The 17,735-nt window shown below is 39.8% G+C and overlaps 1 protein-coding gene across 6 annotated transcripts in view; it reads right to left on the bottom strand.

Annotated features, from left to right (window-relative positions):
- Positions 1-17,735, bottom strand: part of MARCHF8 (membrane associated ring-CH-type finger 8) — a 151,832-nt gene that overhangs the window by 130,069 nt on the left and 4,028 nt on the right. For 2 of the 6 annotated variants that reach the window (XM_081075257.1, XM_081075251.1), the window contains exons 1-2: positions 4,008-4,622; positions 2,977-3,046 (exon numbers count right to left, since the gene is read on the bottom strand). The exons of 1 other annotated variant lie outside the window; for it this stretch is intronic. The gene's annotated coding sequence lies outside the window, so the exon portion shown is untranslated. Of the gene's footprint in view, positions 1-2,963; positions 3,047-4,007; positions 4,623-17,735 lie in introns of those variants that run through there. 3 more of the 6 variants (XM_081075253.1, XM_081075252.1, XM_081075254.1) reach the window with 3 other exon arrangements.

Genomic DNA, 17,735 nt, shown 5'->3' with positions numbered 1-17,735 from the left:
ATTTTATCTATTCAATTGAGATACATTTGAGTTTTTTCTAATTTTGGGCTATTATGAATACTGCTAATGTGAACATTTATGTACAAGTTTTGGACTGGATATCTGTTTTCATTTTACTTTGGGTATATATGTAGGTGTGAAATTGCTGTGTCATTTGGTATCCCCATGTTTAGCTGTTCAAAGAACTGCCAGACTGTTTCTCAAAGTAGTTGTACCGTGTTAACATTCCCACCGATAACATATGAAGAGTCCAATTTCTCCATCTCCGCAACAGTTGTTATTATATGTCTTTGTGATTATAACCATCCTAATGGGTGAGACATGGTATTTCACTGTATTTTGATTTGCATTTTCCTGGTGGCTGATGAAGTCAAGCATCTTTTCAGGTGCTTATTGGCCATCTGCATGTCTTATTTAAAGAAATGTTTATTCAAATTCTTTGTTTTTTTAACTGAGTTCTTTTTATTGTTGAGTTGTAAAAGTTCTTTACGTACTCAGGATACAAGACCTTTATCATTATTAGATGTATATTTTGCCCATACTAAACATGGGGGAGCATGTAGACAGTATACCAACAGAAACTCTCATACCTGCTGATAGGAGAGTAAAACAGCACAACTACGTAGGAGAGCAATTTGGCAGTATTTAGTAAAATCACAGATATGGACACCCTACAACCTGCAATTCCCATCCTAGCTGTTTACCTCAAGGAAATGGCTGTCCATGGAAAATATCAACATGGATGAACCTTGGGGGGGGAAAAACATGAATGAAACATAGTAACCTAGTTATAAGGGAAAAAAGTCACAGAAAAATATTCACATAGCATGATGCCATTTATATAAAGTTCAAAAAGATGTAAAAGTAAACAATGTTTGGGGGGGATATATCAAGTCACATTATCAAGAAAAGCGAAGACACAGAATTCAGTATGGTGGTTACTTCTGAGGGGAAGGTAGGGGAGCCTAATCATGAAGGGGCACACAGGTTTCAATAGTATGAGTAACGTTCTCGTTTTTTGAGCTTTACATATGCAAATTACACATTTTTATATGTGTGACATAAACATTTTTTCAGAGTACTGTACTGACATCTGAAGGTCTTTCTAATACATACCCTGAAAAAGTTCCATTCCAACATACTTAATGCAGATATGGAGCATCTCAGTGAACCAAAAAACTACATGTAAACAATATCATCAACTATTTTTAATCCAACCAAGTGTATGCTTTGTAGAACTGAGAAATGGATTCCCTGCCCTTTCCTGCTTCTTCCCACTGTTCTGTAAGCCTGTCTTCCTGACCCCACCTTTACTACCACAACTGCCTGAAACACCACTTAATCCAGGAAGTTCAGCCATCTTGGGCACTGATCCTCCTTTCAATTTCCATAGCATTTCAAGGTCCTCATCATATTTCCTTGAATTGCACGTAATTTACATCCTCAATGAGACAAGCATCTGATGAACTACACACTGACCACATCGGCTGGTACATAGAAGACACACTCAATTTTTTGTTGACTATTGAATGAAAAATGAATTAGAAAATTCAGGCATTTCAGAGTGAGTTAAGAAACTCGATCTGGCATGGTTTAAAAAAAAACTCAAAAAATGAGGAATTTAAAATTACATTCCTTGAAAAAGAATTTCAACACTGCAACTTCAAAATATAGCAAAGACAAAATTGACAAGTCAGTTAATACATAAAATGTTTATAATGTATATACTGATCATTTTCCATATTCACAGCGGGCCAAATCAAAGGACATAAGAACTTCCTGAAAGATTATTTACCATCAGAACAGTCCACTGCTTTAAAAAATGTCTTAAAGTCAATTACACAACTGGAGAACAAGTAGGGTTATAAAGCATCTTTTATAAAAAAAAAAAATAAAAAATACCATGTTCCCATGCAAATAAGACCTAACCGGAAAATAAGCCCTAGCATGATTTTTCAGGATGACATCCCCTGAACATAAGGCCTAATGCATATTTTGGAGCAAAAATTAATGTAAGACTTGGTCTTATTTTCGGGGAAACACAGTAGGTAGCACATACCACTTCAAGACTCAAATTTGTTACTTTTAGACATTTTGGCAGCCTTTCTTTTCCTTCTAGATATTTAAATTGTTTAGCACCAAAAGTATAAATCTAAACATTATGTAATTACGGCAGAAAAGGAACTGCTGTAAATGGGGAAAGAGAGAGAGACCACAAGTAAAACAGCTATTCCTCAAGAAATAGACATTCCTACTATTAACAAATATGGGGTCTTGACTGGGGTCCTGTCTATGCCTCCATAATTTCTCTCTGGAGCTAATTTGAAGGAGTCAAAAATGTTGGAGCTACGGTTGTCAGATTTAGCAAATAAAAAGGCCCAGTTAAACCTTAATTTCACATAATGAATGTTCTTACGTAGTAAAGCACGCTCTATACAATATTTATACTAAGAACTTATTTACTGTTAATCAGAAGTTCAAACTTCATTGGGTGTCCTGTATTTTACCTGGCAACCTTAATTGAAGCCAAAAGGTGGAGCAGTAATCAATCCAATTTCCCCACTTTGTCACAGAAACTGAGACTAGAGGAAGGGAAGTGACTTGCCAAAACCTAAATCAAAGATCAAGGAAGTGCACTGTATACCTGAAGCTGAACAATAATGAATGTCAATTATATATATATATATACATATACATATATATATATATATATATATATAGTTACAAGAAGCGGACTACAACCTTAGAAATAGAGACAATGGAAATGTAATGGCTGTGTGCAATGTCAGAGGGGTAGTGGATGGGGGGAGGGAGGCTGTCATTGTGTGAGGGATATAAATGATAAACGACTATTACATTGTTTTGTGCACCTGAAACTAATTTTTAAAAGTTTTAAAAAATTTAAAAACTGAAAAAAAAAAAAGATCAAGAAAGTGAGTTTGCTCTGAAAAGAGAAAACGTACTTTACTAGCTCACCTTGGGATCCACTCATAGTCCATTCAACCTCCAATTCGGGCTCACCTCACAGAAGCTCCAAGTGGACAAGCTGTAAAAGGGTATGGTTTTCCTCTTTCAATATCTAACTTCAAGTTTCAGTAAGTCTCTTATCAATTCTAGTATTTAAAAAAACAACTAATTAGGAAACTATGCATTTCTCTCAACGTAAAAAAAAAAATCCTACTGATAATGTTTTTGCCTACACACCACCACCTCACATTTTGTTCACATGTATGAAACAGGACCTCCATTTCTCCTAAAGCCAGTCCTCTCAAACCCCACATTCTCTCGCTCCAGGGTCTCAAAATTTGGAAACATGCACATTATTCCATGACTTTAACGATGTTAGTTCAGACGCTCCCACCTTTCACATTTTTCAGTGGAAATGTTCTAATTAGTCCATTCAGTTGGTCTCAAATAAGAGATTTGCAAAAAGTCTTCTACTCCCCTTCTGTGCCTAAACTGAACCAGCAATGAGGTCTGAGGTCTCACGATTATAAGCACACATTTACTTCTCTTGGGACTGGGGTGCAAAAAAAGATGTAAAGAGAAAGTCTTGATTGGAAATTTGGGGCCCTTTTTCCAGTATATATTGGAAATACTGTCTAACTCCATGACATACAGTCGAAAAAATACGCCCAGGATTCATCTTCCGAATCCCATCAAATTAACAAAAACACAAAACCTTTCCTCAAGTCTATATAACAGCGCCTTTCAATCTGTGATCTCTAGGGACTTTTAGGGAATATGGGGAGGCGAGGGAACAGCGAGGTAGACAAAGGTTTCTTTTGGATCTTTTTTACAAATGGGGCTTCTAAATGAGGTTTTAAGAAAGGAGGTTACATTGCATCAAAAAACAAAAGCCTGACAAAACAGTAACATAAACCATTATTATGACTTTCTTAAATTTTCTATGAAAAACTTCACCGAGGTGATCAAGAATCCATGCATTGTCAGGTGAAAGATTTCAGGACGGACACAAACTGAGCAATTAAAAGAAAATTATCTACCTGTGCTTGTTTCCTGGCAGCTTCCAATGTACGCAGGTCTCTGGCGATCACACAGGTCAGACGTGGAAGGTTCTAGCCCGGACTTCCATTTTACAGACGAGGAACCTCTGACCGCGGGCGAGGGCTGACGTGCCCGAGGTCCCGGGACCCGTCAGGGGCCGCGCTTCACGGGATTCCCCGCAGGCAGCCCGCCGGCCCGGCGCCCACCGATCCTGCGGCCCCGGGGTTCAGCAAAGGCCCCGGCGCGGGGGCGGAAGGGCCCACGGCTCGAGGCGGCTGCAGCCTGTCGGCCGGCCGCGAGCGGGAGCTGGGCCCCGGCCCCGGACGGCCCCGGACGGCCCGGGACGCAGGCCGCGGCGGCGCCCCCGCCCAACCCACCTGTCGCGGACCTCACCGCGGGCAGCCACACCCCCTACCGGGCCAGGGGCTCCGCCGGCCTCGTCCGCGGCGCTGGCGGCGGCCGCGCGCGGCGTGAGATCCGGCGGTCGCGACGCCGCGGGAGTTACCTCAGGTGGGCGCTGAGCTCGCGCCCCGGCTGCCCGGGGCCGCACGCAGCATGCCGGAGACGCGGACGCAGCAGGGCCGCATCGAGCGCTGCGGGCCTGTTTACACGGCTCTGCAGGAGGACGCCGACTGGCGCGTCACGTGACTCGCGCGTCACGTGCTCGCCGGGGTTGGGGGCAGGCGTTGCCCGGCGACGGCGGCGCGCTGGGGCCGCGCTCCCACGTCTCGGGTGCCGGCTCGAGACCCAGACGCCCTGCTCGGCCCTGGCGAGGACGCGGAAGGCACCCGCCACCCGGGCTTTGTCCTTCATGACTCCTGGGCCTGAGCGCATATGTTGTTAGTGTTTCGGAAGAAGGAGGAATTTGTTCCAGCAGTATATTGTAGAACTTCAAAAAAAAGAAAAAAAAAGGAAAATACCCAAAGCTAGCAAATGAGGGGAGAGCAAGGTAATAAACAGTAATAGTTTTCTTTACCTTAACGAACACTTTTGTCTGCTTTCGCTCGCTAATCTGCAGAGAACAGCTACGTGCAAAGTCTACCCACCCCCATCATGGAAAGGGTGTGAGGATGGGCTTATAGAACTTGAAACTTTTATTTTAAATTACATTTTATTATAATTTTATAGGAATTAGACTTTGTACGTGTAAATACAAACATACATAAGTAAATATTTGATTCAGCATTCAGATTTTCTCCGTTAAACTTTCTCTGTCATTTTATTTTTAGTGACTATTTCTACCAAGTCCAGTTTTCCCGCATCAAACTTTGCAGAACTTTCAGCCACTGCCAATTTCTCCCATAACATTCATTATAAATTGCATAAAACACTAATAGTTTGTATCATTTCTTAGTAAATTCATGAGTGAATTGTGAGAAAATACCCGCAAATATTCCAGAATTTTTCTGTTATCCAGGAGTGATCTGTTGGAGAATTGGGTTTCTCCATACAGTTCTGGTCAGTTTTCATTCTTGGCTGTCTATCAGATCAAATTGACAGGCTCAAAACAGTGGGCTCAGCATACCCTCTAAATCAATACAAGGAGGTTAAACATCCTCCTCATTTCTATAACACACCTAGAATGTAACAACATTACGTAAAGTACAAAATACAGTGATGAATTTTCTCCACACTCATCTGTTACTATGGAAAATAGGCTCCAAGGCCAGTTGCCACAACCCGCTTGACTTCTTCTGTTGCTTTGGGCAGCGGGTGATCCATGAAGGCATCAACAGTATCTTCCATTGGTTATATCTCATGCCTAAACCGTGCCTGGAAAGCAAAATGTTGATCTGTGCATGTAAAATCCTGCCATCCTTCTGTAGGAATTGGCAAAGAACCTTAGGCAGAACTGATAGAGGCAACGCTAGAGGGGAGTCCTGGCTCAGCCATTACTCTCTAGGCAATTTACCTAACCTTTCTGAACCTCTTTCTTCATTTATCTAAAAGAAAGATAATATCTACTGAATAGTTATGAAGATGAAATAATACTGGCACAACACTTTAAAATGCCCAACATATGCAGCGCTCAATAAACGTTAATCATATATGCCTTTGGCAAGAGGGTAGTAGTATAGGAAGTCAGAGTCTGGAGGGAAAGGCAGTTGACAACTGGAATGCGTCCACGTCCCGGATCTGGATTCTTGCCACCTGGACTGGAGTTGAGGATAAGATTACCAGCAAGGAAATTAAGCACAACTGGGAAGTCTTTGCACTTAGAATGGAAGGCTGCCAGAAAGGGAATTGGTCACTTCAAGGGGAGCACTTGCCTTATAGCAGCAGGTTGATTCTAAATCCCGTTTGTGGTGATTGGGGACACCTAATGTACTACCTTTCCATTGCCTCAGCCCACATAGGGAAATTGCCTGCCCTCTCCTAGAGTTTGTGGCAAAGAAAGAAGTCAGGCCTGAGTCAAGCAACCAGTATTACCCCAAGAGCCAGACAAAATTGTCCACCAAGTGATGAAACATATCTAGCCATTTTTTGTTTTTTAGAGTTTCACTGCAAACAAAAATAATGCACTGTTATGTATGATAAGATGTACTGAAAATGTCTGACTCTATAGTGGCATTTCATCTAACCCAGTGTTCCACTAGAATGATGAATGTAAGGACTAATGTGGAACTTGCAAACAAAGAAATAAGTGAACAATAGCCTACTAAGGTGCTACAAAGCTACAATATGGTAGAGCCAGCCTTGAATTTATGTTTCTTGATTCCAAGTCTAAGTGCCTTTTTCTTTTTATTAATAATCATAAAGATGTAAAGTAATCTTTATGATTACTTTATTTATATTTATTTATATTACTTTATTAATAATCATAAAGATGTAAATAATCATAAAGTTCCATCATATCTGTCTATATCTTGATTTGAGTGGACGACTGTAAGGTTTCATAGCCTAAACAACCAAAACAATGGAATTGTCATTCAGATGAAGAAAAGGGGATGTGTGTTGTTTGGGGGCGAGGGGTGGGGATCAAGAATCTGATTTTGTACATGCTAAATTTTACATTCCTATTAGACATCCAAATGAAGATGTACTGTTAGCAAGAAGACACTGGAATTCTGAGACAGAGAGAGAGAGAGAGAGAGAGAGAGAGAGAGAGAGAGAGAGAGAGAGAGATTGGTCAGTGGTATTTAAAGCCACAGGATGGAATGAAATCACACAGAGCAGTAACTTTCAAACCTTCTGACTTCACCACAAGATACAAAATACATTTTGCATACTGACCAAATACATGTACATAACTTAAAAGGTTCAAGAAGCAAATTTACCCTCTCTGCATGCAATGCATTATTTCCTTTCTCTCCTACTTAATCTGTTTCATTTTTCAAAAATTTCTGCTCCTAAATCAATTGATTTTTTTAACCAAGTAACCAGTTGTGGCCTACAATTTGAAAATCACTGAAAGTCCCTGACCTAGGACATTAATTACATAATTACAGGAAAAAAATCCAAGGGCTAGTCATGTGGCACTTTAGAGATAAGAAGCCTAGCAAAGGAAACTTACTACCGTGTTTCCCCAAAAATAAGACCTAGCCGGACCATCAGCTCTAATGCGTCTTTTGGAGCAAAAATTAATATATTTTAGTATATTAATTTACTTATTTTAGTATAAGACCAGGTATAATATAATACCGGGTCTTATATAAGACCGGGTATAATATAATTAATATAACATAACATTATGTAATATAATATAATACAGGGTCTTATATTAATTTTTACTCCAAAAGACGCATTAGAGTTGATCATCCGGCTAGGTCTTATTTTCGGGGAAACACAGTAAGAGCAGCCAGATAGGTAAGAGGAGAAACAAAACAGAGAAGTCCTAAAGAAGGTAGTGTCTAAGTGTGTCATTTGCTACTGAGAGGTTGAGTAAAATGAAAACTGACCTTTCGATTTGGCAGTGTAGAGATTGTTGAGAGTCTGAGAACAGAGTAAGATAAACTGGTGGGGATACAACTGTAATTATAGAAATAAATGGTGACAGCAAATAGGTACATTTCTTTTTGCTATAAAGAGGAGCAGGGGAATGGAAAAATAGCAAGCAAGAAATTGGAGGGGGTAGGTTTTCTGTTTCAATATTTATATGCTAATAGAAATGGTCCAGTAATGAGAAAATATTGGCAAAATAGAGAGTGACAACTGTAGGAAGGAAATCGTGAGTAGGCTGGAGGGGTCATCCATAGATAAGTGAATGAGGGAGCGGGCCGGCACCGATACAGAGTGTGGCAGATTTGTTGTTATGTTACCATAGGCAAGAAGAATAGGGCCTGGGGAGAAAGGGGAGTGGAAAGGAAGGAGAAAGGAAGGAGAGATGAAGGAGAAGAGATGTGATCCTTCTAAAGAAAAAGTGCAGCTACCGGACTCGCCAGAACTCGATTTTGGTGGCCAAGAACAGACTCAGGAGGCCATCTTGCCCCTCAAGGTGAACTTTTGCTAATTGTAATGAATTATACTACTAGTATTGCAGGCAGGGAAAAATCTCCACCTCCATGTCGCCATGACAGTTCTGACACGGGCCAGATAAGGACAAGGGATTCCCATCTCCCGACGGGAAGGAGTGGCCAGTGAGGACAGCCTTGGAAGGCCTATAACACTCCTAGATCTTGAATATTTTACACCCTAGTTCTAATAAAATCCTAAGCCTCTTTGTTCTTTGGGGCAGTTGCTGTAGTCCTGGCCTGCCCACTCCCACCACTATTTTGGAAGTATAATATCTTCTTTTAATAAATCTACTGCTTGCTTGGCTTATTTGGTGCATCCTTGAATTCTTTCCTGTAATGGTACCAAGAACCCATTTCCCAGCAACAAATGCATGTGGAATTTCTTTTCTAATTGTTCATAGTTTAATAAAGTAAGAAGCTGAGAGTGAAGAGAGGGAGAGAGGTGCTGGTAGTTTGAGGAGGTGAAAGAAAGGATGAAAATCATCTAGGAAAGTGTTGCATGCCAGGCCCAGCCCTAGCCCCAGCAGCATGATTTCACATGTAGATGATCGCTGTATCTGTCTCCTGACTTCCATCCTTGTCTCCTATAGTCTTTTTCCCCCACACAATCACCAGAGTGATTTTGTAGCTGTAGAACCAGCTCAAAATGGTCCTATCCTGTTTAACAAGATACTGAGCTGTTTTTCAGAGACAACAGACCAAAACTACAAGTCAGGCAGTCAAGACATATGCAGAGGAGAGAACTTTGATCTCTAGCTACACCTGGAATCAAAGTCTAACCCCCGCTCCTCCCCCCCCCCCCAGAACCAAAGGACCAGAACATAACCGGAACTTGAACACCAGATCCCTTTCAGAAGCCAAGGGTCCTTGTCCAGGAAGATCCAGTATTGGCACCCCTTTACCATAAATAGCCAAGTTCAAGGTCCTCCAATTAAACTTGCCCCACCAACATTTCGGCATACCTGTTCCCCTGGCCCCTTAAAAACCCTGACCTATTCCAATGAGTAAGATGGATCTGTGGCACCATTAGGTCTCCCATCTTCTCAGCTGGCACATTATTTGATAATAACTTTTCCTTACTCCAATCTCTGACATTTTGAGTTTGGGCCTTTGTTTCAGTAACAATTTTTCAAAACTTAAGTTCAATTATGTAAACCCCCAATATTTTCCAATTCAGAATAAAATCCAAAGTTATTGTCTATAAAGAGTTCACATCTATGATGTTGCCCTTATGTCCTATCGTCCCCCTCACTTGTTTGGCTCCAGACACTTCGCTTCCTTGCTATTTCTTGGTTTCCTCAGGTATATAACACTGTGGGGACAGAGCCCCAGAGAGCAGTTTCCAGGCTCTCAGCCTCATGTGGAAAGGTGCTGGCTCAGGTAGTAGATGGTCATCAGCTGTGACTAGTTGACCATCGGGTGTTACTGGTTAGCCATTAGCCACTGATATAACTGCCATGGCTAAGCTGGCAAGGTGTGGTGTCGTGGCATGGCGAAGTGTGGATTGCTGATTGCAGAGAGGCGGATTGCAGCTAGCAAGTGGGGTTGGTTGGTTGGCAGAGACAAATGGACGGCAGGTTGCGGATCGTGTGGCTCCTGCTTCCTGTGTCTCCAGCCCAGCAGCCAGCGAGACTATAGTGGTGTGACTCCATCTATGGTTCCGTGGGTGTTCCTTTCTGGCCTCGCCATATCCTGCGTTCTTATGCGGGGAGCGGGACTAGAGACCCCGCTTGGCACTCTGCATGACAAACACATTTCCCCATTTTCTCATTTTCTTTGTGACTTTACTTAAATGTAACTTTCTCATAAATGGCTGTCTTTGACCACCCTTTCTAAAACAACAGTCCTATCTGTGTCACCCTACTCTGCTTGGTTTTTGTTCTGAGCACTTATTACCATCTGTGACAGACATTTACAACTCATTAAATATGCATTCCCCAACCCCACACCATATGACTAGCTTAACCAATGGGCTGCGAGCAGAAGGGTGCATATACACTGTAGGCAAAAGCATTTAAAAGCCAATGTGCAACCTTCCAGCTCTCTCCTTCCTGCTGCAAAATTTATTGCATTTATTTATTTATATAAATGTAGACTCATAGATATTTACTTTGCACTTTGAGTTATAACCCAATACATATCTTATTGCTCAAATTGTTCCAGGTTTGGTCATTGGGAACTCTTAGTTGGCTGCTGTATCCCTCTGACATATCCCATCATTACTGTAGGTTTTCAGTGTGGTTGCTTTTTGCTTATCTGTTTAGCACTTCCTTATTTTCTGGCACTACAAGAAGTCTCCTGTCCCAATCTTAGAATCAACCATTTCTCCAAGGAAGTATGGGGTCATCCTTTTACACTTAGTATAAGAAGATCTGGGGGCTAAGTGTACTTACTGCTACCAGGATGTTGTTGCTTCTAGGCCTGCTCAGCTGACAGAGTAATGAACTATATCCTTGCAATGAAATATCAAGCAAAAAGAAATGAGCTAAAAGTAAAAGACTGACCTAGTATTTGTCTGTATCTTTCTACTCAGGTGTTTCCTATATAGCAAGGTATTGAACTTTATTTTTTGATCCTACTTGTAAATATTCCTTTTGATGACTTATTAGTATTCATTCCATCCTTTATCAACTTTTCTTCCCCTAATGTCTGTTTTAAACGCCAACTATACGTATTGGTAAACATTGGTTTCGTAAACACGGGTTTTGGTAAAATAGGACTGAATATATTTGACATTAAGAATGTGATTATAACAAAAAAATACATAGACTAAAATCTCAACCTTATTCTTTTTTCCTATTCCAGGTGAATAATAAAATATTTGACTCTCTTCTTGAGATTAGATATGAGCTTTGGGTTGATCTAGTGTACATGAATTCTCTTCATTAGGATTTTGTCCTTTATATTTTCCTTCTATCCTGACAAAGCTTAAATTCTCATCCCTTTTGGAATCTAATCATTCTTGTGTAGCTGACCCAAATCTCCAATTTTCAACCTCTTTCTTCCTTGCTTGAAACTGCTACAATGGAAAGGCTAAAACCTCGATCTCCCAGTTACTCTTGTAATAGGTTCCTCTAGTCAATGAAATGAAGGCTAACGTCTCTAAGCAGGACATCCCTTCCTGAATAAAGAGGTAAAATCCAGCTAGAAAAGAACATCTTTGTGCAACTGTATACATTTATATGTTCTTAGGCCTCTCCCTCATCACTTCCCCTTTTCCCTAGCTATTTATCCCTTGTTACTCTTTGAGAGGTTTCACCTAAAAGAGTACTGGGCTCGATCAGTGGCCTCTGTTACATACTTGCACAACTCCACGCACTTTTCCTTTATGTTGTTCATCAAAATTATAATAATGGCATGGTTAGTTGTTTAAAGTCTGTCTACATTGCAATGTAAACTCTCCCTGTCTAGTTCACTTATATTCCAAACAATTAATTATAATTCCTTGCACATGGGAGGCACTCAATGAATATCTGAATGAATGAGTTTGCAAAAGAGGATTATCTCATAAAGCACAATGGCCACCTACACATAAATTAAGCACTAGTTCCACTATTATCCTTGGCCCCTACCCATGCTAATCAGTCACATTCTTACTTCTTAGCCATGTACAACATCATCAAATAGTTGTAGAAAATCAACAGCACAAAAGAGATTTAAGACTGACAAATAATCGAAGAAAATGAATTGAAAAAGATGCAATGAAAAACAAAAATTTCAGTTTCCAGAAATAAAGCTGACTAGGTTACTTAAGCCACTCCTCAAGTTGAAACTACCAGATAAAAAAATTTAAAGTGTATATATTCTTAAAGAATCAAAGAACTGGCAAGATGCTCAAGAATCATGGGGCTAAAATCTAAGTGAAAGCATGCCTCCAAAGGGGTAAGCAGAGTACAGAAACCCTGTCTGTACTAAGTGCATATGCCAAACCAGGCCTGGCAGGGCCAGGGAGACAGAAATCAAAGTTCAATGTCACTCAAGGGAGAACCTCTCCTCCCCAAAGCCAGAATCCTACTCCACTCCCCAACCCCTAAAACTACAAAAAAATTAAAAAAATTTAAAAATAAAAGCTATCTTGGAGCTGGTAAGGAGAGAGGTTGAAGAGGGCAGGAACATGTGAGAAGTTGTAAACAAAAGCCAGTCACTGGAATGACTACACTAGAGATAGAAGTACTGATAAGGATGTGAAACAGAGGAAGCCTCTTAAACTGTTATGGGTAGAGAGAAGTTGGTAAAAAGAAAAACACTTTTGAAAATTTGTTTGTATTATCTAATAGGCTGAACAAACACAATGATCATCCTATAATCCAGCAATTCTACTCTTAGGTGTAGACTCAAATGAAATGTGTATATACATGTTCTGAGAAGCAAGTGCACAAATGTTACAGCAGAGCAGCATTAAATGTAAATCCAAAGCTAGAAACAACTAAAATGTCCATCAACAGTGGATGGAGGGATAACTAGTGGCACAGCCATAGAAAAAAATACAATACCACAATAAAAATTAAGTACATCTACATGCAACACAAATTAATCTCACAAGCAACACTGAATGCAAAAAGCCATACAAAGAGTAATACATACTATACAATTCCAATAGGTAAAGGTTTTTGTTTTGTAAAGCAAAACTGCAGGGATACATGCTTAGGTCATAAAACCATAAAGAATTGAAAAAAAAAAAGACTATCACAGAAATGTAGGATGGTGATTACCATTATAGAGGATGGAGTAGTGACTGGAAAAGGGCGAGGAGGCAGGAATGGCTTCTGGAGTGCTGGCAATGTTTCATATTTCTTAACCTGAACAATGGCGACAGAGATTTGCTTTTGTGATAAGTCATGAAGCTGTACATATTTTGTGTATATGAGGTCTGACAACTCAGTTCACCAACTTGTTGCAACAATGTTGCTAACCTTTTTTGGTATCAGAGGGATTATTCATGATGAATCTGTACCAACTGGACAAATAGTTAACCAAGTTTACTATTTGGAAGCGCTGAAAAGGCTGCATGAAAAAGTTATACGACCTGAACTTTTCACTAACAATTCATGGCTCTTGCATCATGACAATGCACCTGCTCACAGGGCACTGTCTGGGAGGGAGTTTTCAGGCATTAAATAACTGGATTGGAACACCCTCCCTACTCACCTGACCTGGCCCCCAATGACTTCTTTCTTTACCTGAAAATAAAGGAAATATTGAAAGGAAGACATTTTGATGACATTCAGGACATCAAAGGTAATACAACGACAGCTCTGATGGCCATTCCTGAAAGAGTTCCAAAATTGCTTTGAAGAGTGGAGTAGGTGGTGGCGTAAGTGCATAGCTTCCCAAGGGGAGTACTTCGAAGGTGACCATAGTGATATTCAGCAATGAGGTATGTAGCACTTTTTCTAGGATGAGTTCGGGAACTTAATTGTCCAACCTCATATTCACTTTACTGCATGTGTATTTGGAATTTTTTAAATGGTTAAAAATAAGAAAAAAAATCACAAATGGAGGATCTTTCTAGGGGACCAAACATCTAACAAAATTTCCATAATAATAGAACAGAGGCAATAGAGAGATCAATTTTTTTTAATGAAAAAAATCTCTGAGCTGTAGAAAATGTTGACTTCAGAATGAACAGACACACCTAATGTTAAGAAAAATGGATAAAAATCAATGAAATATCAAATGTTCACAACCTAAGAGAAGAAGCTTTAAAGTCTTTAGAAACAATCAAATAAACCAACAAAAGAACCCACCTTACTAAATGGCAAAGATACAAATATTAGATTGGCATTAGGATTCCTTCAGCAACACTGTATACAGAAGTCAGTGGTTCAGTGCCTTCAAATTTTTGAGAGAAAAGACTTCTAAATCCAGCCAAACCACCAATCAAGTGTGAGGGCATATGAAGGACAATTTAATACATGCCAGGAAAGTCTTACAGTTTATATTTCCAAAGCCCTCCATGAAATTTTGCTCCAGGATCCTGAACCAGAGGGAGAAAAAAAAACACACAAAAAAACATTTTTGTGGAAGTTCGTGAAATTTGAAAGGTGTTTTTAGACAATCAATCAATATTGATTTCACTTTTGGAGGGTTGGATGGAAATTGCATAGGATTGTGTCCTTTTTCAGGAAAAATACACACGGGAGCATATACAGATGGAAGGGCATCGTGTCTGCATCTTAGTCTCAAATGGTTCAGCCAAAGACTAATGATAATGCTATATACACCCCCAGAGAGAGGGTACAAATATGATGTACTAGCAATAGCTAAGGAATCTAAGTAAAAGGTTTATGAAAGTTCTTTTTTACTGTGCTTTTAACCTTTCTATAAATTTGAAAGTATTTCAAAATAAATATAATTAAAGCAAACTAAATTAGAACAAAAGGCCAATGATTATGTGAAGAATGTCTTCCAGAAGAATGATTACCAATAAGCTATATGATTAAGAACATAAACAATCTTAATTTGATGATAAGATGCAAGTATATTTTCTTTATGACATTAATGAAAAGCAATTGAAAATAAAGAAAAACATGAGCTGTACAAAAAAGGAATAAAAAATAATTATGGTATAATTTTGAGCAAATGAAGGAATTAAAAGAAAATCCATTTTATCACTACATTTAGTGACATTAGATTATGTTAAAGAAAATATCATACTATTTGTGTCTTCAATGAATATTTCTATAAATGTAATATTTTTACTTATTGCTTTGAATTTTTAAATAAACCTAAAAACAAAGCGGAAAAGGCTATATCACCTAAAGTTGATAGATCACTAAAGAGACTTAGTACATTCTTAAAGTTTCTTCTTCCGTTCAACAAATATTTAGTGAGGTTCACATGCAATGCTGGGCAACAAGGATGGATAGATGGACAAAAGGCAATTCCTGCTCTCAGTAAACTTGCCATCTTGTGCAATTCAAAGGATCACACAAATGTCAAAATAATACTCGATTCCGTGCAGGAAAAGTATATGGTATGAAGAGGAAGGGTACTAACTTAGACAGGGATACATCATCACCTTCAGGAAGTAATGATGGAGCTGGCATCTGAGGAAAGAGTGGGTGTTAATCAGGGGAAACAGGCTGGGGAAACAAAACGATAGCCAGTGTAGGCAAATCCCAGAAAGCAAGGGGACATGTGCAATATGAGGCTGGAGCAATGAGTGGAAGCCAGACCACAGAGGCCCTACTAGGAAGAAGGGTTAAGGATTTGGGTCTTTATTCTAAGACCCTTAATCAGGGAAAAGAAGTCACGGATATATGTCAAGCATTGATGTGCTCAATTTTTTGGTTCTGCAAGCTCACCACAATTTAAGTAGAAAACAGACTATGAATGGCATGGGACTAATTCAAGGAGCCTAGTTAGGAAACTGTTTGCTGTCTAGTTAGGAAGCAAAGTGAAAGCTATGGTAACCTAAACTACAGCAACTGCAAGGAGTGGGTGAATTTGAAATAACTACTACAACAAAAATAACTGACCGTTACGGACTCAATGTCTTCTCCAAATTCACATGGTGAAGTCCTACCCCCCCACTGTGGCTATATTTGAAGTAAAGAGGTAATTAAGATTAGGTGATCCCAGAGAACGAGTGTCCTTATGGGAAGAGACACCGTGGAGCTCTGTGTACATCCAAACGGAGGAATGGCCGCATAGGACATCACGAGAAGGCAACTCTCTGAAAGCCAGGAAGCGAGACAGCAAGAGACTCATCCTACTGGACCTTGCTCTGAGATTTCTAGCCTTCCAAACTGTGAAAATTAACGTCTGTTGTTTAAGCCACCCAGCCAGTGGTGTTTTGCTACAGCAGTTACTGCATGAGCAGACTACTATACTAATAATAATTGGAAAGTAGTGTTGAGGTAATGTGTTATCACACTAAATTCCTCACCTGCAATGATGGGGTGTCAAAAAATAATGTATAAATATTTTGGCTAGCGCTATGATGGTAACTACCAGAGAAATTAGAATTAAAAATTTTTAAAGAAATTGGGAGGAGGTCTATGGTAAGATTTGTACTTTCATTTTTTTATCCTTATATAGTTTTTCTAAAAATCATGTAATTTACTTTCATTAACCATTTTTTAAATTTAAAACAATTTTCAAAGAAAAATGAGATCATACCATTAGTTCTAAATTTCAGTCATTCACATCTACTTTTATGATTTTTATTGTACATATCCTTGCTTGTCAATTTTAAATCTTTTTTTAACCTACATCAATTTCTTTTATTTTCAACTTAAGTAATTTGAGTTATATTTTTCTGATACACATTAAAAATATATAATTATTAACAAATGTTCATCCATATACCACTCAAAATCATTGCATATTTCAGTGGTGGTAAAGGGGTCGGTTATACTTTGGAAAATACTGCTAGATACAAAATTGGGTTATCTATCATGATGGCTTATCACCATAGTAAACATGTATCAGAAAATTAATTCCTGTCTTCTTTTTTATAATTAAATCCCTACACAAGGTGCAACACTGATAAAATTTAAAAACGTGGTATTTGAAATTCCCATGTTAGAATGATTAAAATGCACTAAACTTAACTTGAAAATATTTCATATAGCTAAGCTAAAATTTTTTAAGACTTTTTTTTTTTATTTTTGGAAGGGGAACAGGATTTTATTGGGGAACAGTGTGTACTTCCAGGACTTTTTTCCAAGTCAAGCTGTTGTCCTTTCAATCTTAGTTGTGGAAGGCGCAGCTCAGCTCCAGGTCCAGTTGCCGTTGCTAGTTGCAGGGGGCACAGCACACCATCTCTTGCGGGATCGAACCGGCAACCTTGTGGTTGAGAGCCCCAAGGTTGAGAGCCCGGGTGTGGGGACAAAACCCCAAAAAAAACAGTTTCCAGGCTCTCGGCCTCACATAGAAAGGTGCTGGCTCGGGTAGTAAATGGCCATCAACTGTGATCAGATGCCAGCAGCTGTGGCTAGTTGGCCGTCAGCTGTAACCCGTAGGCCATTGGCCACTAATATAACGGCTGTGGCTACGCTAGCAGGAAGGGAATGGGGGCTAGCGAGAAGATGGTGGCTGGCAAGCGCGGACTGCTGTTAGGCATATTATGTAGATCCTGCTTCCTGTGTCTCCAGCCTAGCCGCCAGAGAGAATATATTGGTTTGACTCCCCTACCTATGGCTCCATGGGTGTTCCTGTTTGGCCTCACCGTGTCCTGCGTTCTTGGGCGGGGAGTGCGAGCTGAGACCCGGCATGACAAATGGCGCAGCGAGCAGGGTCTCCTGCGCGACACCGGGAGATCAGCGG

This window comes from Rhinolophus hipposideros (genome assembly GCF_964194185.1).
Source record: "Rhinolophus hipposideros genome assembly, chromosome: 15".
Classification (NCBI taxonomy): Eukaryota; Metazoa; Chordata; class Mammalia; order Chiroptera; family Rhinolophidae; genus Rhinolophus; species Rhinolophus hipposideros.
The sequence above is the reverse complement of the archived record's forward strand: the minus strand, read 5'-3'. Positions and strand labels throughout refer to the sequence as shown.